General features: G+C 40.5%; 1 protein-coding gene across 4 annotated transcripts in view; it reads left to right on the forward strand.

Annotated features, from left to right (window-relative positions):
• The window catches only part of FHL2 (four and a half LIM domains 2), a 45,582-nt gene that overhangs the window by 1,596 nt on the left and 20,778 nt on the right, over nucleotides 1-23,208 (forward strand). For 2 of the 4 annotated variants that reach the window (XM_009557901.2, XM_054066194.1), the window contains exon 1: nucleotides 14,800-14,992. The exons of the other annotated variants lie outside the window; for them this stretch is intronic. The gene's annotated coding sequence lies outside the window, so the exon portion shown is untranslated. Of the gene's footprint in view, nucleotides 1-14,799; nucleotides 14,993-23,208 lie in introns of those variants that run through there. 4 annotated transcript variants of the gene reach the window in all.

Raw genomic sequence — 23,208 nt, forward strand, 5'->3', positions numbered from 1 at the left:
GAACCCTAGCCAGCAACTATACAACTGACTGGCATGGTTGAATGAGTCTCAGTGCCTGGGAGCATCCTATGGGCCTGTTTGATTTATGAGCAGAGACATAGCCTCTGAGGGTGCTCCCACATGTTCAGCCTCACCTGGAATGAGGACCCACTGTTGAAGTGGACGCCCTCAGTTAACATGTCTCGTCCAGGTGAGCTCTCCAGGCTTAACATGGCAGGGGCCAGTGACTGTCACTGTAGATAGTGTCAAGACAGCATGCTTAGGAACAAGCTTGCTCCACCTTTTATGTGAAGAACAGCACATAAAGTTGCACAGAAGAAAAAAAGGAATGCAAAATATGAAATTGTCTGAACACACGCATACCTTATCTCAAGGCTTACTGTCTCTGCTCAGATGCCTTGGAAGGCTTAACCATAGGCAGTTCCTCTGCACGTCCCTCTCTTCTGCAGCATTAATGATCTTGCCACAAGATCATGGTCTGCTCTGTTCGGATCTGCACAGAGGTCCAATCTCAAGCACTGATGAAATGAGTTTTGTGAGTTGGCTAGAGCTCAAAGATAGCATGTCTCACCAGAAAGCACAGCGTTGACTCTTAACAGGCTAGCAGCGGGAGCTGGCAGCTACCTTATCTGGACCCGCTGCTTTGCTTGGTTTGTTTTTTCCAAGATCTTGCTATTAAGCTAAACTGAAGTGCCTCGCAGTATATTGTGCAATAAGAAATCATGTACAAACCTAATATTTTTTTTAATAGAGTAGTCTCAGTTCTCCCATACTATAATTTTTTTCATGTCTTCAAATTCTTTGTCTATCATCCCAGCCTCAGGATTGAACAATAAATATAACAAAACTGTTCTGGTCAGGCACTTAGTGTTAAAGTGTAATATCAGTAAGAGTGTATTGACATTATTCCCTCTTAAAAACACGAAGCAGAAGCAACAGCAGCATTCCAATCATGTGCAGCAAAACATTAAAGGCTTTTTTAAAAAAATAAGTTGGCCGGAGATCTTTAGCTTGAAAATGCAGGAACATACATACTAATGCAGTAATTTTTTTTTATTGGATTTGACTTTAAAAGTGAAACAAAACAAAAAGATCCAAGGCCTGTTCCCAAAGTGAACCCATTCTAAAGGCAGTCTTTCCAACAATAATACTTTGTTCGTACCTAGCATTTGAAATATGATTAATGGATGAATAACTTTACTTTTTCCCTTCTAAACAGCAAGGCATCAGAACAAGGCAGACCTTTCATTGCAGCTGGCAAGAGGCTGGGAGGGGCCAGGCTCATTCAAGCACTTCTTTAATACAGAAAATGTAAAAGGACGTTTTACAAGAAAGAAAACCAGAGAAGGAAAAGAATGTGAAGACTGAGTTTGGGGTGAAATCCTGGCCCCACTGAAATCAATGGGAGTTTTCTCAGAAACATCCACTGATTTTAGCAAAGCTCAGATCTCCTCCTGTTCCTTCTAATTTTAATAGTGCCAAACTTCTGTAGATTTACACCAGCAAGGCATTTTTGCATTTTGCCTTACCAGTTTTCCTTTTCTTTGTAGCTGTATATTGTCTAAACAGAGCACAGGCACTCTGACACGGTTGTTTTTCAGTGAAATGAATTATAACTGGCTGCAATATTTTATCTTTGGCTTTATATCACAGTGAGTACAGTTTCATGCTGATAAATCTCAGGCTGTTTCAACAATGTTCATCATCTAACTCTGATTAGCTTTGAGAAGCATAGGTCATATTACACAGAGACCTAGTTTTTCTGAAAGCAGTCGGAGCAATTCTGCCTGGTTTTGCTCAGCTCACTCTGACACAAACACGGGACGTGCACTACTATACACATTTTAAAGGGATCCATCAACTTCATAAAACCCCAAATGTTTCTGCTGCAGGCTGATTTACTGGTTATCATTACACATGCCACCAAGAAGTAGTGAAACTGAAAGAGCTAGAAGAAAAAAATATTTTCCCCAATTTCACTTTATATTTTTGGTAACATTTTGTGTCAAGTCAGTTGTACAAATTCTCTTTTATAACACTTTTTCCTGCTGTCTCTGTGAAATTTCCACATCACATTGAATGACAGAAAAACTCTCCTTAAAAAAAGGAAAGTAAGTACACTTACAAACCTCATTGTCTTGGGTGTAGAATGAGCACAGACGTGGAGACAGAAATTGTTTCACATGCTTCGTAAGTTCAGTGGGCTTTCAGATCAGCATATTTCCTGTCAAGCTTAACAGATTTTCACCGAAGTCTCCCTAGAAATTTGCATACTTTCTGTTGGGGGAAAAGAGAGAACATTGACTGTTGCTCCTTTTTGGTAGTCTGCAGCTAGGGGAGAAGGGCCCAGCATGCCTAGAGATTACCATATGAAAACACGAATACCTACAATCCACCGATACCACCACACAGAAGACCATTATTTTATCATTGATCCTGTTTTTTAAATGCTGAGCATCTTAATTTCCTATGTGTGAACCCCATTGACTGCAACACACCCCACAGCCTCTGGTGTTGGGGCAGAAGGCAGCAGGACAGTCAGGGAATTAGGACACTGCTTATTATACAAAGACAGATACTTGCCTACACAGTGTAGCATGGCACTTCTGCTTCAGAACAATAAAAGAGGGGAAGTTGTCGGAATAAACTCTGTTGTAGTTTTCAGCTTCTGGGTATAAAGCCCAGCTCAGGAATTCACGTGAGTACAAGTGTTATATATTTGTGTGGCCCACTTTTTATGTCATTATTTTCTCTCTCAACATCCTTTTTTTTGGGGGGGAGGGGGAAGTAATTTCCACCTTTTCCTAATTCAGAAATGAGAGTGAAGGGCCAAATCTGAGGGCAGACTCAAGTGCTGAAACACAGAAAGACTGGCAGGCTGTGAGACCCAGCTCAGGGCTGCAGTGACCCAGTACTCCAAGAAATAAATCTTGGAAACTCTCCCCTCTGTTTATTTCATCCGCCTTAAAAATGGTCTAGCCAACATGTACTGTTGTATCCAGCTCTGCTCAGTTTAGCAAGGGGGGAATACAAGGTTGAATTCAGGTGCGTGCATTCCGCCCAAATATATCTGCCCTACTTTAGCTAACCAAGGTCAGGTGTCTGCCTGAAGTAAACAGCTGGTTCCCTCTAGATTCAGTGAGGAAAGAAAAACACATCTACAGGGCAGTTTGTTTAATCCTCAACAGGTATCTAATGAACCAACCCTCACCAGCTACTGTCTTTCTCCATCCGCTATAGCGGGATCGTGGATGGCTTGTTTAGATCAGCAAACATTTGGTCAGTTAAAAAAGAGGTGAGGTGAATGCCACTGTAGGTTATTTGCCCAGATTACATAAAAGCACTTTTTGGCTTGAGGAACACACTGTGTTACTACAAGTCCCTGACTTCTAACTGCTAACTTTCCCCTCCTTTTCACTTTCACAAACCAGAATGCTTTGGTAACGTATGCTTTCTGTAATAAGAACTGGCTTGTAATAAGAACTTACTTCTCATCTTTCTCTTTGGTCATTTTTACTTCTTGCATTGGTTTTCCTGCAAGCTGATGTGTTTCAAAGCATTCTCTGGAGATTCAAGAGGTGAATGAAGTCTATCCTGATGTTGTAGGAACTCTTGAAAGTCTGCTTCCATGTGCAAAGTGGGACCCAGAGCACAGAAGGAACATGTCAGGTGGATGTGAAATGCTTCTGGTGGAAACAAGAACCTGTGTAGGAAGTAAAAATATTTTGTTAGGAATATTTCCTCTCTTGATGGGGCTGTAACAGAGAACAACAGTCTGCAGAAATTACTTTTCCTCTCAAAACAAAAGCCTGTGAAACATTTTATCCAGGAATGAAGGATTATGAAAGAGTGTAGAAAACTAGGAGGAAGGGCTGAAAAATGATGGTTCTCTTGAGCATCTGTTCTCATCTGCAGGGAGAAAATAATTCAAATCTATTGGAAAACTTGTAATGGCAATAGTCTTTTCAGCCAACATTACCTGAATAAATCTCAATGCAATATATCTTTTTGTGCAAAGCAGAAGGTATCTGAAAAATTGAAGATTGCAGTGGAAACATTAACACTCTTTTGTAGAAATCTTGAATGGAAGGAAGAGGTTTTGCAGGAGATTGTTACTTTCCTGATCCGATGCTAAGAATTAGACTTGCATTCCTGATTATTTTTACTTAACTGCTTCTAAAAAAGATCAGTGTGACTGTGATAACAATGACAATCATTCAGCTAGAACATTGGTATCTATCATTTTAGACTAAGTGTTTAAAATAAGAAAAACTCAGAACTTTCACTACTATTGGAAGGTGGTTATGAAGTTTGTTAGTTATGTAACCAACAGGAAAATATTCAATCTTTATAAATAACCTGTTATAAACAACTGGAACCTCTTCTCAGGACTGAAACCAAGGTCATTCATTTGTAAACTGTTTCATCCTCCATCTTGTAAAATTCAGGAAGAATTTTACTCTGAGGCCTCCATTATTGGCTGCAAAAGCATTTCTGAACTTCATGGTAATAATATTCACCTTTATTTGTAGACTGCAACTTTGAATAAAGCCACGGTGTTATTTGTGGTGTCATCTTACTAAAGTCTTACAGTTCAATAACCTGCAGATTCATAACCTAAGGAGGAACTAGATTTATTAGTGCAATTATTGTCTTAGTTTACAATTATTTGTTGCTGTGTAATACTGGCGACTAAGCAGAAGGTATAATAATATGGATTGATTATATGAACATAGTTTATGATGTGCACGGTCTAAAGACATATTGTTCTGCTTAAGAAGGTCTTTAGGCAGACAGAAGAAAGGAAGACAGTGGTTGCAGATGTTAGCACCTCAGCACACACTTAAAAAACTATCAGTAAAATTATCTATTTCAAGGATCTTACATCCATACTCCAGCAGGTCTGAAGACCAAAGAACCACAGAACTACAAGGGGCAAAGGATTCAGGAAAGAGCTATCCAAAAATTCTTCTCCTCACCCAGAGGAACAAATGGCGCATGAGACAGAGGAACAGACTACATCAACCCAGCCACTGAAATCTCAGGTTTTCTAAGGTTATCCTTGTGGAAAATAGGTAGATCTGATTTACTGTCATGTTTCTGTGTTATCTAGTTTTGTCTCAGAAACGTTTTGCTTTATAGCAGAACATTGGACCTGAGGCCAAGTAGCGCTGGTGCAGCTGATGTCCATACAGTTATTATTGTCTTACCAGGCTAAATGAGATGGACACAAGCATCCTTCTGTTAGGAGCAGTCCTTTGAGTAGGCCAGCTCTTTTGCCATGCCAGAGACCCCTTGCAGTTGATCAGTAGGGACCATGCTCTGCTCTGTTTGGGCCAACACAAGCTGCTGGTACAGATGCAGGCAGGGAAGGAAGAAGGACCAGAGGAATGGGCAATGCAGTCACCCTGAGACGGCGACCCTGTCATTAGCACAAGGAGGATGCAAGCAGCTTGCGGTATGAAAGGGCAGTTTGTTCACCCATGCTTTTCTTCTATGCAGCCTTCACTTTCCTACCAGTGGCAAAATGCACACACGGGAGTGACGTGGCCAGGCCATTCTCTCCCACCACCATGAGCAGGTGCGCTCAGCTTGCATGCTGAAGATCATTTGGATCCATACATGATCTTCCCTTTGTCCTAGCCATTTATCTCTCTGTTATCATGCTTCATACTGGAGCCTGTTGTACCTCCTGGTTGACTGTTTTTGGTATTGGTTTCCTCATTTGTTGAATGAGAGCAGCTGAGATGACCTAGCACATCCAGCTCGTAGTGCCTGGAATGGTTTAGGGTTCAGTTATGCTGGCAGTTGTGCTAGCTGCTGGGAGTAGATTTGTGACTAGACTCTCAGCCTGGATACCTGCCCAAGTACCTACAGTCATGCCTGTTATCTGCCTTTTCCCCCTTACAAATTTGCTTACAAATGCAAATGCAAGGTGGGTATTCAGCTTGCTAAAGGAAACAGCAAACAGCTCTCACTCTGAGGCATGCTCACATAGAAAGCACGCAGAAGAAGTGGAGTGGGCATGGCTGTAGAAGACCTATGGACATCCAAGCACAGCATTCTGCTTTCCTCTAGGGTCTTTCTCTGCCCTCTCCTGCAAGTGAAGTTTCTGCTGCTTGCCAGTGCTGCATCTGCTGCCAGACAAGCAAGACCCTTCCCCACATTTTCTTCTGGACATCCAAGTGTCAGTGCCTTGCAAACGAGAAATCCAGATTACTGCAAATCCTTCTGGATAGGAAAGAAGAGTCAGCATCGCTGTGGACTGACTCTTCGGAGAGCAGTCAGCCAGGCAGGCAGTGCTCAGTTTTGTGGTGCATTTGTATTGTAGCAACCCAGTAAGGAATCACTAGACTTTATGGTTCTCCATTAGGGATAAACGAAAAGACTAGTGCTGCTTCATAATGGGATTCCTGACTGCTCTCTAATGGTTAAAAAAAATTACTTATCTTCCAGCATGAGACATATTATCTTCAAGACAAGCCATTGTTACAAGTCTTTATTTCATTTTACTCACAACATCTGAATTTCATTCACATTAAGAGAGCAATTCCGCTAGACAGCCATGTGAATATAAACTTAGCAGGGACAAACACAATCCATATGTCTATCAGGCTGACAATAGATGGTGTATTTTTTCAGCTCTATGTGAAGTGTTAAACATGAAATTCAAATCAGCAACTAAAAGATTGCTTTAATCCAATTATTTAAAGGGCCTGAGCACTTATGGAGTTCAAAGCAAGCACACGCCTAAGAGGATCAATGGCAAGGACCCCACTTCAAAGCACACAATCTAAGCTCATATCTTCAATCATAATGCATGTCTGAGCCTACATCTCAGACCCTCTCAGTTTATATGTAGTATATACAAACAATGGTTGAATAGAAAAATAACTGTTGGCATGCAGAATGATGTTTCTGCAAAACAGGATGTCCCCAATCACATCCAGACCAGAGAGGGAAATTGCTTCTATGTACATCAGAATATTAGGAATCTGAAGTAATCTGGGAAGCGATTTGCAATTGTATGCTGCTTTTGAATTCAAGGCAAACTGAATTGTTTAGGGAACTATAGGTCCACTACATAACCAGGATACAAAAGCAGTCCTCAGTGAAGAGATGGCTGTAACAGAAAAAAATAAATTACATTTTTTGCTCCTCTGTTCACTGTGAGGAACTTGGATAGCTTCCTACAGGAGAACATTTCCTTATGGGGATCATCAGAGGATCTATTTCAAGCTGAAGTGTCTGTAGAAGAGATATGGAACAAATAAACAAAATGAACAGGACGAAAGTGTTAGAACCAGATGGTGTTCACCCAAGAGATCTAAAGGCACTCAAGGATGAACTAGCTGAAATAATAATAATGCATGGCCTCTTATTTAAAACAGGCTTAGAACCGAGCACCTGAAAGTACCTAATGTGGTGCCAGCCTTTTTAAATTGCTTGAAGAGAAACTGGGGGAATTAGAGCCTACTAAGTTTGATAAATGTAACAGAAATTACTTTGCAGAATAGAGAAGATGGATAAATATGATACATTGGGAGAAATTCAATACAGTTTTGTAAAGGGCAACCATGCTTTACAAATCCATGAGGTTCCTGTAAGATGATAAGAAGCATGCAGCTACAGGAGATCTTTGGTTGGCAGCACGTGATTACTCGTACTTTTCCATGTATTCAACAAGGGCCCTCATCAAATACCCTTAAAAATATGTAAGCACCCAGAGGATAAAAGGGAAGATCTTTGCATGCGTTGCATAAAATCAGTTGACAGATAAACAGGAAGTTTTTGTAGTAAAGGGAGATTAACAGGAGATCAATAGCAGTGTTCTACTAAGACTGAGAAACAGAAGGATCTTAGGCAACAGGATGAGTGAGCACTTGAACAGCACCTTAAACTGGCTGTAGATAAGCATAAAGCAGTGCACATGGAGAAAACTGTAGCTTTACCTATAAAGTAATAGTTCTGAGCTGACCACCTGAGTGTGCAATTTGGAGGTTGTAAAGATTTACAAAAATACTGCTTAGTACTCAAAACCAGCCAAAGAGCAACTTGAATGTTACAGTTCTGGCCACTTCATCTGAAAAAGTAAGTCGTCATACTGGAAAAAAATTGAGATAAAACAGAGAGAGTAGTTTTCACCCAGAAAGACTAGGTAGGTTGGGACTCAAGCCTAGGAGAAAGGTAGCTGAGGGGAGATATAAAGACTGACAAAACCATGAGCAACCTGTAGTGTGTGAATGAAGAACAGTTGCTCATTATGCCTCTGATTGTAAGACCTGGGAGGCATCAGATAAAGCTAGTGGGTGATGTGTTCAAAACTAATACACATTAGTATTAGTATATAGTTTAGGAGAGGGTTCTTCAACAACATAGAATAGAGCTGGGAGACTGTAAATTTCCTTCCAGGGAATAAGGAAGGACCTGTGCAAGTTCACGGAAGAGATATTCAGTAAGGATACTGCCTCCAGGTTGAGACATTCATGACCCAAAAGTTGTTGGGGGCTGTGAGATTATTAAGAGGGGTTATAATTACAGGCTATTCTCACTTTCTTCCCAAGTAATTTCCTAGACCCTAAGAACAGGATAACGAGCCATAGGAGCCTTTCTGCCCAACGATTTCCATATTAATAAGGCATGGTCTGAATACCTACAAATTACAGGTTCCGCCTCACACTAGTTATCATTTACAAGCACTCATATTAAACTGAAAACTCTGATCTGAATGACTTTTTCTTTCTTTCTGCCATCTGTGTTGGACTGACAAAACTTACACTCACTTGACTTTGGATGTTGTGGAGTCCTAACGTTAATCCTTAAGGGCAGATTAGACAAAGATCTGCCAGGAATGAGTTAGATGTTGTCACTCCTGCCTTGGGAATGTATTAGATATGTTCTTGAGGCATCTGCCAGCTGCTCAGTTTTACAAACCTCTCTTTGCTCAGAAGCTCCTGGGGCCTCTGGATGGCTGTTAAGGGGAAATGGCAGTTACAAACATTGCTGATGACTATTTCTAGAGGGTCATAAAAGATGCCACGGATACAGACAGGAAAAGAAGCATTAAGAGGAGCAGAAGGAAATTATTCACCCAGAAGTAAGGATTTGTACTACAAGCCATGAGCAGTGGAGCAATGGGAGAAGGAGGATTCTAGAAAGGCGACTTTGCCTATAAGTACTAGAACGTGCTGGTAACACTTTGGGAAATACTAGGTAGGTGAGCTATTTTGTACAGAATTGTATGTCACTTTCACTATCAAAAATACAGAGCAATTGTTCTTATAGAACAAATGCAGTGTGCTTGATTCATGCTTCTGAAACAGGGAACTATAAATCATGATTATACTAAAATTAATAAATCCTAAATTAAGGGGTACTACTTGCCAATTCAGTAGACCAGCAATTACTGCAAACTTTGCAGTAATTCGACATCCCCAGTTCCACCCACAGGGGTAGGAAACCCAAAAGCCTATTCCCATCTGTCATACTCAGGGCCCCACGTGGCAATCAAGCTGAATCCAGAGGAATGGAAAGAAGCAACAGCTCCTCCACACAGTGCTCTACATTATCATCATTTAGAGGTATCGTTTCTAAAGACCACTCACTTCTTGTTAGAGGTTGGCTCTGAATCCCAAAGCACTTCCAAAGACATACCAACAGGCTCCCTATCCCTGTTTATAGATCAATGAACTATGGAGCTGAGGGGCTTAGGGAATGCTTAAAGTACAAATAGGTGTGAGGATGGCACAGGTTGAAGTATTTCACTTTGATGTCCTTAAAAGTAGAAGCACTATCTGTTGTATATTGAGAACAAGGAAAGAAAAAGAATGTCTAGGAAGGTAGGGAAGGAGAAGACTATATTCAACAACAAGAAATGTTGCTTTCTACTTACTTCATTACAGTTCTTCATGATTATTTCTTCACTTGGTTAGCAGTCTGGTGAGGGCTCTCCAAGAGGGCTGGTCCAAATGACACAGACATTTGCCGCTTGGGGATTTTTTTACTGTCTTCCTTTACCCTGTGATAGCCTTTATGGCTCCTTTTAATCCATGAAGACCTGGGATGTCTCTTCTGACAATGCTGCTTGCTCAACGGAAGACCTGCCAGCTCTGTAATGTGGTACTTTAGCTTTCCAAGCTGTTGAAAATTCAGCCTTTACAAGAGGATTTTTCCTTAGCAGATATCAGTTCTTTAAACCATGGCTTGCTCCTTGAAGCTTCCTCTGATGTGCTCTGTCCCCTCTTGCCTCAAGCAGCATTACGCTTCTCACCTGTGATCCCCTCAGTTCATGCCCCACTCCTTGTCTCTGCAGCTATTACCACAGCTCACACAGAGGAAAGCATAGGACACAGCTGTCCTTCTGCCTACATCATCTGTTGCAAACCATCTCTACATCTCAATTGTCCATGGATGAAGGGGAATAGGTGCAATTACATGGACAGTGGAAGACCACATTTTGACCAGTGCCATGTTCCCTTTGGGACATCTTTCTCTGGAGATAGATTTCTCTGAATGAGACCGCGGCTCACTGGTCCCGATTAACTTTTGTAATTGAACAAAATCTGACTATAATCATTTAAAGTGCTTTCAGCTCCATCCCAGACCATTCTATCACAGAACCAGCCTAGGATTTATGTCAGTACCATCTATCTTATCACATAGCAGTATATTATCCTTTTGAAAACAAATTTCCTATAGAAAATCAAAAGTTCTTCACTGTTACTGAGCCATGGCACCTTTCTATAAATTTGCTGAAGAAAATTGCTAGAAACTGTATGTGAAAATCATTCAAACATACTAAGAAAGCAAACATAGAAACATTCTTTTTTTCCAGATTATACTGGAGTTTCTAAAGTACTAAGCTTTTCACATTGTTTTAGGCTAAACACTCTCCCAAAAACAAAACAAGTCTTGCATCAATCCAAAGCAGGCAGATTTTCATATCATGTAGAGTTCCTTATCTGCCTTGGCTGCAGGGGTTTTAATGGGTTGTCCAAACGTATCTGCAAATTCTTCATCAGAGTCTGTGAAACTTTGCTACTTCTTACTTGCTGAGTATTTCTACTTGAGGTCTGAGTCACCAAGGGGAAGAAAGGAAGATCAGAATTTTTGTTGGGGAAAACAACAAAAGCCTTATGGTTGGGAGACTTTTGTCTCCCAAAAAGACATTGGAATTGTCTTTTTGGGAGAGGACAATTGCGGAAAGCCTTACGGTTGGGAGACTGAATGGGGAAAGAAAATATGCACTGAAAAAAATCTATTTACCTTTTTCATATTCCTCATATACTTGAGGAGAAATATATATCTGTGAATACCTTATGAGAATGAAATTTTAGAAAGTTTTTATATTGGCTGTTATTTTTGGTTTCGTGAACTAAAATGCAACGTCTGCATGAGCCTATAAGACTTCCTAACCAGTAATGCCAAAAATAGCAGTTCTTCTACATTAACCTCCTTGTATTCAATGCAAGTTTATGTAACACAGGTTCCAACATCAGATTTGTAGAATTCTGATGAAGTAACTTAGTTTCCAGGATAAAATAGAGGCAGAAGGAATCAGTCAGTAGCTTAGCCATTTTTAAACCTAAAAACATAGCTTTCCACCTCCCATGCCCTCCCAGAGACATTAAATCTCTCTGTGACTCAGACTGGGGGAAATAGAAATATTCCACTTCCAGCTATTCCACCATTTTTCATTGTTCACTCTTTTCAGCTAGAAAAGGGAGATAAATGCTGAAGTGGTAGTTATGCCTGCATCAATCTGAAGTGTGATTTCTGAAGGATTAGTAAAATCATTGAGAAGTCCTGCTATGAAAATTATATATATTCTATCTTGTTTCCCATATATGAGGTGTGGCCTTCTCCACAAAATTGAAACTGTTAAAGCACACAGACTGCTGAAGAACCAGACATACATGCTACATAAATGCTACATATATGAGAAACATGTAAGCCATAGGGTATATTTCTAAATCACAGGATGTTACTCAATGGTACTTACATTTTTAACCTTGAGTTTAATGCATCCTTTCAGAAACATTGCTGCCTGATTTCATTACATTGTCTCCTCTGAAACCTTGAAGATGGGTGATCTATGCTGGACTAATCAGAGAACCAATGAATTAAATAAAGAATACGACAATGAAGAGTGGGTCACTTAAATTTGTCCATAAAAAAAAAAGTCCCTGGTCATTCCTTCCTATCTTTTTGTAAATTAAGGAAGTTTTATTTTCCCCCACTCATCATCCCTTACTAGGTTTGATGCTGGTGGGAAAGAAGGTTTTGCCTATCATGTGAGATAAAAAGGCGAAGTGAGCAGGGGGAGACCAACCAAAGGAGCACAGGAGGTCAGAGTTCCCCCTGCCTTCCCTAGTAGTGTTTGATGGGTTACATACACCACACCATGGGATGAGGGAAGGAGCTGCCTGGTAAATCTCCCCTGTCCCTTTTCGCAGCTCCGTGCAGTCTTGTTGTGGTTGCTGAGCGTCAAGTCCCATAGTGAGCCCATATATCATCAGGTTTTAAACTGTCAGAGGCTCTTCTGCCTTCAAGGAGTCAGAGATGTTAGATTAAACCAAGCAAAGAGTGATCGTATCTTCCTAAAGTCAACCCATGACCTGCAACAGTTAAACTAAACTGTTTCAGCTGGAGCCAGTATATATTTTAGCTTGTAATTGTAGAAAACACTTGCATTGTATTCCAGCAGGTCACATCACAAAATCTCTGGCAGAGTTGCTGCAGTGGCAGTCGATGAGCAGATAGGGAAATGAAAATATCATGGAAATGGAAAAAAAAATCACATAATACGTTTGGAATATTTAATTTGTTTTAGAAAGATTTGGAAATACACTGACTCAAATAGCCCAAATCTAATCACCTTCATGGACCAGCTTTTTCCTTTGCATGTGGTCCTAAATCAGAGCTGAAGTGAGAACTGTAACTAAGATGGAAATCTACAATTATAGTTGTCATTGTGCAATAGTTTAAAAGAAAAAACATCATTATCATCATCATTCTTATTATTACTATTACTACTACTACTATGCACTAAGAAGTCCTCTGTAAATTTGCTAAAAAGTTACACAAGATTTTGCCTGTCTTGAGCGCTGTATTTACAGACAGTGAAACTAAGGAACAGAAAGATGCAATGTCTTGTCCAAGAGCACCTAGTAAGCCAGTGATGGGGCTGGAAACCCAACTAGCAGCTTTTCCAAGACATAGGTCCAGCTCCATGCAGCTCAAGGGCTCACTGAAAATTGCTCACTGTCCATTTTAACTCATCTTCACATGCCTGTGCAAATGCAAGGGAAGATCCAGGGACATGCGGCTGAGAAGTGCAGCTTTGATTTAAACAATCTTCAATTGCTATAGAATCAATCTCCTTAATTGTGTATGTCCATGGTCAGTTCTCCAGGACTGTGTTTTGAAAATGCAGCTGCAAAGGCTGGAGCAACAGACAGATCAACCCCTGGGCATTGCCCGTCATCAAAATAACTCACATCTCTAAAGGAGGTTTTGCTTCTTATAGAAGAACTAGGAATGGCTCTTTCCCGTCATTTTATTTTGTCTGTGTTTTTGCTGATTTTGAGGAGAGTTGAGACTGACATTTCATTGCCATTCTAAATGTGACTACCATTCGAGCGCACAAGAGGACAGTAAGTACAGGTCAGGATTTTGGCATAAGTAGAACAACCTATATGCACACCTGCACCACTGTCCCAACACCCCCACCCAGTGTCCAGTGCAAAAGGACATTGGACTTCCTTACATCATCAGGATGCAAAACAACAGCAGCGCTCTCTTGGGTTAGTAGGCTTTACATTTTTATCCTACTGGTTTCCCTTAAGGTTGAAAGCACCTCCCTTTGGCAAGCACCAGTCATTGCTGAAGTATTACACCAAATTGCCTCCCCACCCTAACCCTCAGATGGCAAAGAGCGGACATCTCCTGCGTGCTTCTGATCTAAATTCTTCCCTCTGGGAGGTTTCCCAGGACCCTCACTATTTTGATTAACAGAATGTGTTTCTGGTAGAACATTTGATATAAGAAATTGGATTTTGCAGCAGAAAAATTAGTTTCTGGTTATAGGAGGATTAATGGCTCCCCCTCTCCTTAACGTGTGCCCACTGGCAAGGCTCTCCACTGGGTTCTGAGCATGTGCTCAGACAATCTGTTACTTGTACTTCTCTCTTACACAAGGCGGCGGGGGGGGCTACATTGATTTCCCCTGTTTTTCTTTTTTTCCCTCCTTACTACGGACGAATGTGGAAAGAAAAAAGGGTGGAGAGAAACAAGAATGGACTCTGAACGCTCATAAAGAAATGTCTGCTCAGAAAAACGTGCACCTCTCTACGAATGAGAAGAGAGGCAGCGTGTTTCACTCCTCTGGGCAAGGCACTAAGTAGCAGCAGGAAAACGGCCAAAGCAAATAAAACCTCATACCAGTTTTAACCAAATACTTCATTCTCTCAGCCAGGTGAAGAGCCTTAAAAATGTTTGGGTTTGAGTAGCTGTAAAACCTTTCCTTCTGTAAAGCACCACCCCTCAGACCTAGCAAAGCTATGCTTTTAATAAGCATCAGGGGTTTAGAGAAACAAAGGCTGGAGGAGGGGAGCCTTGTTTTAGGAAGAGGGCCAAGAAAGACAAGATGTTTAGGAGGGGGGAAGTATCGACACCCTTGGAATAGAGAAAGTGTCGAATGCCAGCTGCAGAGAGCCTAAAAGAATGAGTGTCTCCGATGCTTTTGTCTCCTTATATGGTAAAATGATAGAGAGGGGTTTCACTAGGCTGGGGAAGGCAGCAGCCTCTTTCCACACAAGACTGACTGCAGAGCTGAAATCAGAAGAGCTGCTCTTCACAGGCAGTAGAAAGCCCCGGCTAGCTGTACAGCTGTCCTCTGCAAGCAGGCCAGTGTGCTCTTTACACATTTGTTAATGGATGTGACCCCCTGTCCCTGGTCCAGGAGGTGATATTAACTGCCTGCTACGGCTCTGTAAGTAAATATCCCTTTTTTTCCCCTCCCTCCCTACTACCCATGGTCTATATCATTGAAGGTGTCTCTTTAAACAAAGGATGCAGAGAGGAGAAGAGGGTTGTTTAATGCTCCAGTGGGTTCTTGGGTAAGGAGGCAAGGAAAGAGGTTGCCAGTCCTCCTTTCTCCAGAGTGCACAGTGAGGGGTGTGAAGATGAGAAAAAGACAAATTTCTTATCAGAGCAATTACTACCGCATGTCCATCAGTATAGTGACACATCAGTGAGCTGATGAGGTCCTGTGTCATTTTGTGTGTAACTATTTTTAATGACTGTATCGTGTTGCATGTGTAATCCACTGGGAAGGTGATAAAAAGTAGAAGCTGGGTTCTTAGATTCCTTACACTTCTGTGCGTACTCCTGCTGCTGAGCTCAACAAAGGAGGATTTTTGCACAGTAGCATGAGCAGATGCACAAGAAACAAAGGTAGCCTTTCGCCTTTACAAACACAGTGGACAGATTGTGTATGGGGAAAAGGGAAAGCAGTCAGCATCCTGCTTCATTTTAGATGGAGAGAGTAAATTAGAACACAAATCTCAATTAATGGCTCTGAATTTGTTCTTTCCATGCTTCTTTCTGCGTGCATATGTGTGTAACGATGATTAGCCAGGTCCCTAATGTACACTGCCTATCATGAATTTCTTTGTGTACATAATAAAGGAAATACTAACTTTCATTGTCTTCATTAATGGCTGTTCTGAACTTTCCATTTTTCTAAAGAGATACAGCTTTTATTTAGTTCATCAGATACCTGCTTATTTCACCTCTGCTTTGTCCAGAGATATGCACATAGTCACAAGAAAGCAAATCTTATAAAACCTATATATCAGCAGCTGTCAGTCTGTTAGTATTTCTCCCCTGACTCCTGCCTAGAGGTATATTAACTAAGATTGCTGATTGACACTGAGATGGCCACAATCAGCACCTGTAACATTTATTGCTGGCTACACTTATCTATACACTGTCTTAAATAGGCATTGTCCTAGAAGAAACCAACAGCAGGGTGCGTTATTAGATTCTCACATGCATCCAAATGTAAAAGAAGTTATAATTAAGGTTGCCATTTCATTTCTGTTGTGAACCCCATTTTCATTACTTCATACATTTATGGGACTCCCTGCTTTCTGTCTAAAATCTTCTCTGCCTTTTATAAGACAGATGGCAAAGTCTGAAAATGATTGCTGCAGGCATGTGGCTGTGGAAGGCAGAAAAGGCAGGGGGGGTGAGGTGTTACTATTATTTTATAAAAATTACCGTTTATTTTCTGCCCCTGTATAACTGGGAAAGAATGGACTCTAAAGGATGCTCTGTCAATAGAGCCTGTGCATATTCTTGACCACATTTGGGGAAAATTAAATTAAAAAGGTATGAGGTACTATATTTATTGAAAACTCAGCTCCAAACACTGCCACAGTGGCTCACTGTGTCCAAAAACTGACCAAAGCACCAATAAAACTATCTTTTACACAAGCCATAATGTAGATAATGATCTTTGGCTTCCAAGCCAACACATGGTTGAGTTGAGTAGGGAAGCTGAAAGGACACAATCTGCTGTTGCTGAGAAATCACATTTTTGAAATGGGTTCCAACCTGACATCTCCATCTGACTCAGGCCTGAGGCTGAGGGCTGGAACAGTTCTTGAGGGTTTTTGAGAAAGCTTAGAAGATCCCTAGATGGCAGAATTTCTGGGGTACATAATAATTATTTTGGTTCTCACTATTCTGCCAAGCATGCTCCCAAGGGCATCAGAAGGGCTACATGTGCAAGCACCATGTAGTTACATCCAGGTGATAGGGTTTTACATAAAAATATTACTTATTTCTATGAGACCACCATTATCACGTAGCAGCAGCTATGCTGTGTCGGGTATTGTTCATATATGCAAAGGTTCTCCCAAGAAGAGCACATAATGGTGATTCCCAACTTAAATATTTGGATACAGATTAGGGCCTGTTTCCAACCTACAGTTATACAGCTTCTCAAGGTAGGCTAGGGAAGCCCTTTCCTATTGATACAGACAGACAACAGCACTCCCAACTGGCACGCTTTGCATTAGGAAAAAAAAAGTAAACAGCTCTTTCAATAACACACAACACAGTCCTCCTGTATCCCATCAAGTTTCAAACACTTGAGGCCAAAAAACCACAAAAGAGTTGATGAAAGTACAGCTTCTGCAATTGTAAAGGTTGGCAAGAGTTTCTGCTGCATTGCACTGCAAATTCAAGAAAGGGGTGAGGAGGGCTGTAAAGACCTATATACACGTGAATGACGTCTCTCTCAGTTCTCCAGGGTGTTCAGCTCAGAGCCAGGGAGCCAGGTCTTACCTGCTGTTGTCCTCTCCTCCTTGCCTTGCCTCACAGGGGTCAGGACATTCAGAATTAAGGGAGATTTGGATAAAAGTTAACACCGTCAGTCAAGGAAATGGCTTCTTCTCCAAGAAAAAGAGGCTGAAAACTGAAGTAATGCCTTTTGCTGCTGACCAGCACACAGCTGCTGTTGCAAAAAGGTCCCCACAGATTAGTTACAAGGTATGAGGCTCATTCGTTTTTCTCTGATGGGTAAATCAGTCCTGAGAATCTTTGGAGAAGATGTTTTTTTCAGAGAAACTCTGGATAGTACAGTGTTGTACAGTACCCTCTCTTGGGTACTGCTTTTGAGATTGGGGATCTCATAATTTGCATTCTTAGGCTGATTAATTCTAAATGTGTTATTTTAATATTTCATTTATGTATGCAGAGTTATTTGTGATGCAGATTCGCCCCAAGTAAGGGTGTGAAATGGCAGGGTAATGACAGGTTTTATGGAAATAAATCTTCTATACATTGACAGCCACAAAGTGCTAATATTTCAACAATACTAATTAGCTATATAGAGAGAGTTTGATTAAAAACTACTAGAGGCTTATTTTCAGGATGAACATCATAACGTTCATGCCAGGTGAAAAAGTTACAGTCTTCGTTTTGTTCTTTTTCACATACTCTTCTGTATTAATTTAGATAAGATTAACTAGGGTGCTAAATGGCATGTGGTAATTCACTCTAGGAGGAATATAGGCAAGTGTAACACTGATATAAGAATATTCATCTTTCCCTTTCGTAGCAAACTTTCAACTTTAAAACTTCAAAGCTATCAACCACAGCAGAGCCAGCCCTAAGGTTGCACTTTTGGTGGCAGGAGGCAGTTCTAGACTCTTGGCAAGTACAGGCACAAGGTTCCAAAACCCACCTTTCTTTATGTCATCTTGCATAATAAAAGTAATGAGTTGCATAAAACAGTAAGCATTCCCCTACCCCAGTTTTGTCATTGCTCTGAAGCACTCTTGAGATTTAAATCAGAAGTATCTTCAGGGGCCAGGATCCCACCTCTGATTAATTCCTCCTCTTCCATACTATTCTGTGCATCTCTCCATAGTAGACCCAACATCTTTCTTCTTCTGTCAGAAAAGTTCTTGTCCACAAAAATATTACCTCTTTCCAAGCCTCCAGAATTCCTGTGCTTTTCTGTGCATCTTCCTAAGTCTCTCATGTACCACAGATGCTTTTGCTCAATATTAACACCTGATATCTTTCTTTGCTCTCTGTGTCCAATGTCCAGTCCCAAATCCCAGCAAACAAGTTTGACCAAACTGGTTTCACTCAGATGTAACCAATCAATTTTGCTAAGATGTGCCCATCTGAATGGCCACCTCTGAGGTTTACGTAGCGTCTTTTGCCAAGTTTTTGGAAGGACAACAGCACAGCAGCTGAGCAGAGAAGTATGGATGCCTCACAGCCCAGAGGCATTCACTGCTACAGTAGTTTTATACACAGCTGAAAGATATACATTAACTGATCCTCCAAATCACCACACATGCCAATTATCTTAGACAGAAAAGGGCTTTGTGGTCTTGCTTCTGTGAACAGAACCAGACAGAGAGACACAGAGCTGTTGTGTTAGAGGCCATGACAAATAACAAAGTATTCTTCCCCTGTAGTCTTCTCCCAGGTTTGTTTTTTTCATTTCTAGAAAGAAGGAAACAGAATATTTGGCACATTGTTCTGGTTTTGTGCCCCAGATAGTAGTATGCAGGATTTCAAAACCATAATATGTGGGATTTTCTGGGTATTTTTATCTCAGGGTCTGATTTCTCTGGGATTAGCAGCGTTCCTGTAAATAAGAGAAAGCAATGGTTTTTTTGGAAAAACAAACCTCCATTGGTGTTTAGCGTCTACAGTCATTTAGCTCACACATTATTTCTGTCGGGCAGAGCCAGAGATAACAATCGGTTTTATTAATCTTATACTGTTTTTCTTCTCTATCATTTTCTGTTATCTGCTTAAACGTTCTTATTAGAAATACAAATTTCTGGGCCTGAATAATATCAAGTATTTGATCTCTCCCTTTGAGTAAGCCTTTGCTTGTTCTGCAAGGGGAAAAAAGGAAGAGAGCAGTTTCAAAAGGCTTTAAAATAGAAAATAAGAGCAAGCCTTTCTGCTTGAACTGTGCTCTTCCTTGCTATGGTGGGTTTAAGAGTCATGTTCCACATTATTTCAATAGGCTGCTTTTGTAATTGAAATCTATGCAGGAATGTACATCCATACATCCTCCAGCCATTTCAATATCAACCTCAGATAAGCCATTTCAAAATCAACCTCAGATAATCATAGTGTAAATTATGTGGGGTACACTTTTAAAGTGTCAGTGCTCAGTTCTTCTGTAGTTACTACCGCCGGTGCTAAATCTGCTACTGCTGGATCAGCTCTAAATGGAGCAGATATTTATTGACTGCCAAACACAACAAACCACACAGAAACCACAACTGGAGTGTTCGTTCTCCACTAGTGTAACAGGGATTGCTTTAGCCAGGTGCATGAGAAAACTTACCACACAAGAAACATTTTCTGGTTTTAGGGTTTTTTTACTATTAATATTATGTCAAAGAATATAATCTTAAATAGTAGACTATCCACTTTCCAATGCTTGATAGACTGACTGTGCAATCTAGACAGGGACCAGTTATATTTTGGTTACCTGCACATGTTAATGCAGTCTCTCTGCTGGGAAAATTGCTCCAAAGTACTTAGAAAGAGACATCAGAATGTTATACCACAGGGAAAATAAGTCAGCCTTGTACGAGGAAGGTGAGCTGCTGGAAAATCAAAACCACGATTCTGGAGAAAATTTCAAGGTAACTTTAAAAAAGTCTATTAAAACATTTTTTTTAATAGCTTTCAATATTTAGCACATATATAGAAAGGCCTGAGTGGGATGTTTAGGAAGAGGTTTCTTTACTTTGGTTTTATTTTTATTGGTTTTTATTATTCAGCACCTGCTTAGCTTTTGCGTTGGACATCTTTAGCATTAGGAAGAAAATGTCCCTCTGTAGCCCATGGAGAGATTTGTCTGTTCTGCATCAGCTGGCTCAGCTCCCAAAGGCCAGGACACCACTGCTGGAGGGTAAAGGATCCAAGTAAATCAAAGAGGCAGCACCTGCCTTGTGTCCAGCTAGAACTCCAAGCACTGTTTCCCTTTGCTTTCCCTCTGCTGTCTCATAACACTATCTAGGTGCAGTCTTCCCGTAAAGCATAAGCTACATCGGATCAGCCAAAGAAAGAGGCTACCACCACTTGGTGTGTTTTAGTAAGTGTAAACACACAAGACTCTTTGGCTGTCCATAGTGTGCCTCTATACCAGCCAACGTCCACATAATAAAGTTCAGGTGTATTCTGACTTGTCAGTGCTACTGGCAAACGGGTATTTCTTCTTTTCCTAAAATAAACTAAAAAGAAATAAAATTATCTTTCCCCCTCTCTCCCCTGGCATGGCATTATGGCCTCGTTTGGAAAACTGATTAGCTTGTAGAAGAGTAGCTTGCAGTTACTGCAACAAGATAATAGATAATGAATGTGGCAATAGCTGCTAAGTTACAGGAAAATAATCACCTTTTGCCAGGAAGAGTAGCATAGCTTGAATTGTTAGTTCATAGTTGCAAAGGATGTCATAAATCTCTGCATTTTAGCCTTTGGAACATTAACGTAAATTGTTTCCAAATGCTCTAGACCTGCATGGCTTATGTCACTGGAGTTGCCAGACACAAATCTTCCTTTCTCAGGGGAAGGCAAATAAACGGAAAATTCTCCATGTGCCCAGTTCTTCTGGAAAAAAAGCCAGGTGGGAGAAGCGTGTGTACATCATGGAGGAAGATGAGTGTCTCCAAAGACTTTCTATATCCTGTGCAGATGGCTAACAGAACACCCTGCTCGATGGGCAAAGGTAGAGCCCTAGCATATTGGCCCAGCCGAGGTCAATTGGCAAGTCCCCTTTCACATACAGAGGGGTTTAATGCTATCACTCTAGATACTGCTGCAACAAGAGATCAGAGCTTCATTTCACTGAATAAACTAAATAACTCTAAATTTTTTAGACCATTTCCTTTGGCTTCTTTCTCTGTGCGTGCGCATGTCTACATGTCAGTGTTGGACACACCCTAACAGGAGCAGAAATAAAAGAAATGCACAGAACATCTCTTATTAGGCTTGCAGATACAGTTGAAAAAGCAGGTCTGGGCCAACTAGAGTTCCCTTTTCCAGTTGCCAGTAATGTCAGGGGATGAGAGAACACCAGATGATTTCTAAATGACGTTATGAGCCTTAATTTTTATGACATAACACGATAACTTTAACACTTACTGCTAGTACAATGAGACTCTTTAAGCAAACGGGAAGAATAAGAAAGAATCATAGCTTTTAAGTCAGCCTACCAACTTTTTTCTAATTTTCATGTCAATTCTTACTTCCTTGAAGATGTAGTGTGGGTAGTGCCAACATTTGGCATAAGCTTTAACTTCTCTTTTGGGCACGTAACGGAAAGCCCTTTTCCTTTTGGAGGCGTTATGTCTAATGTTGTAGGAGGAAGACTGTATGGCAGAATGAACAACTTCTTCATGATGATATTGAGAACAATCTGAAAAAGCATAAGTAGAAAATTAGTACTGTGATAAAATTTAAAGGTCTTATTGTACCACAATGAAGTGTAATAAAGATGAGCCTCTGGCCCACAAAGCTTTACAGTCAACAAATATCAAACACAAGAGGAAAAAATAGATCAATGGCAAGGAGGTTGAATCGCAATTTGTGTCCACTCACAATTGTGAAAGTTGTTGGGGTTTTTTTCTCTTAAAAGCCCAAAGCAGTGCATAAAGCCTGCCTTAAGCAAAGCTTGATTTTTATATGACACGAACCAAGGAACTGGTGATGTAAAGGACAGTGTGTACAAAGTGACAGGCGAAAAATTGTTCAGTATGATTTCACTTTTCTTGTTTGTAAGACAACAGTGAAATGAGCTGTTTGACATTGTTAATTTTTCAGTAGATAGGCCCCATGATTACTTAACATTTAATTATCTTCAGAGAAGGGAAAAAAAACCTGTCAAGCATCCTCAAAATATCACATAGCATATCATGAGATCCAGTTCAAGGCCCAGACCTTAGCAGCTTGGAATTTAGGATGCTTCACCTTAAATTCCAGGTTTCTGAATGAAACCACATGAACCTGAATGCCTAACTTCAAGAGATACTAGATCTGAAATTGGTCCCAGATCCAAGAGAAGAGTCATGCAAATAAAAATAAAATGTAGATTTTGGAAACTTTCTTTTCTTGTCTCTTGATTTCCCATATCTCTGGAGTTTCACCTCAAATCCCATCCAGAGTTGTCCCTTCACTGTCTTCATAGAGCAGAGTTCACCCCTAAATAAGTCTTTTTGGGATATAGAAATCGTGTCTGTCTGTCCCTGCTCTGGGTGAGGAGGGCAATCCACTGCTGCAATCTTAGAGTATATTTAAGAAAACTAAACCCCTTTCAGAACAGGGAGGCAAGTACTTGGGTATTTTCTAAAATAATGGCAGTGACTATCAAATAATTACTAAACAAATAATTACATAAATTAAAGTTATTTAATAAATTACTAAATACTGTTTGCCTCTGCTTCTGTGAAAAGCATTCAGAAAACAATAGCGCACTCAAGAAGAAACCCTCTCTAACCAAGACACAGGAACATCCACCTCTAAGGAAACAGTCCCTCTTTCAGTCACAAACTACTTCTACATTTTTCATATAACAGTTTTGGATGAAGGACAAAAATTGTATAATCCTGTAAAGGAATCATTCTATGGATTTTTTGCTTTTAAACTTCTTGACTG

The sequence above is a fragment of the Cuculus canorus genome, chromosome 1, assembly GCF_017976375.1.
Source record: "Cuculus canorus isolate bCucCan1 chromosome 1, bCucCan1.pri, whole genome shotgun sequence".
Taxonomy (NCBI): Eukaryota; Metazoa; Chordata; class Aves; order Cuculiformes; family Cuculidae; genus Cuculus; species Cuculus canorus.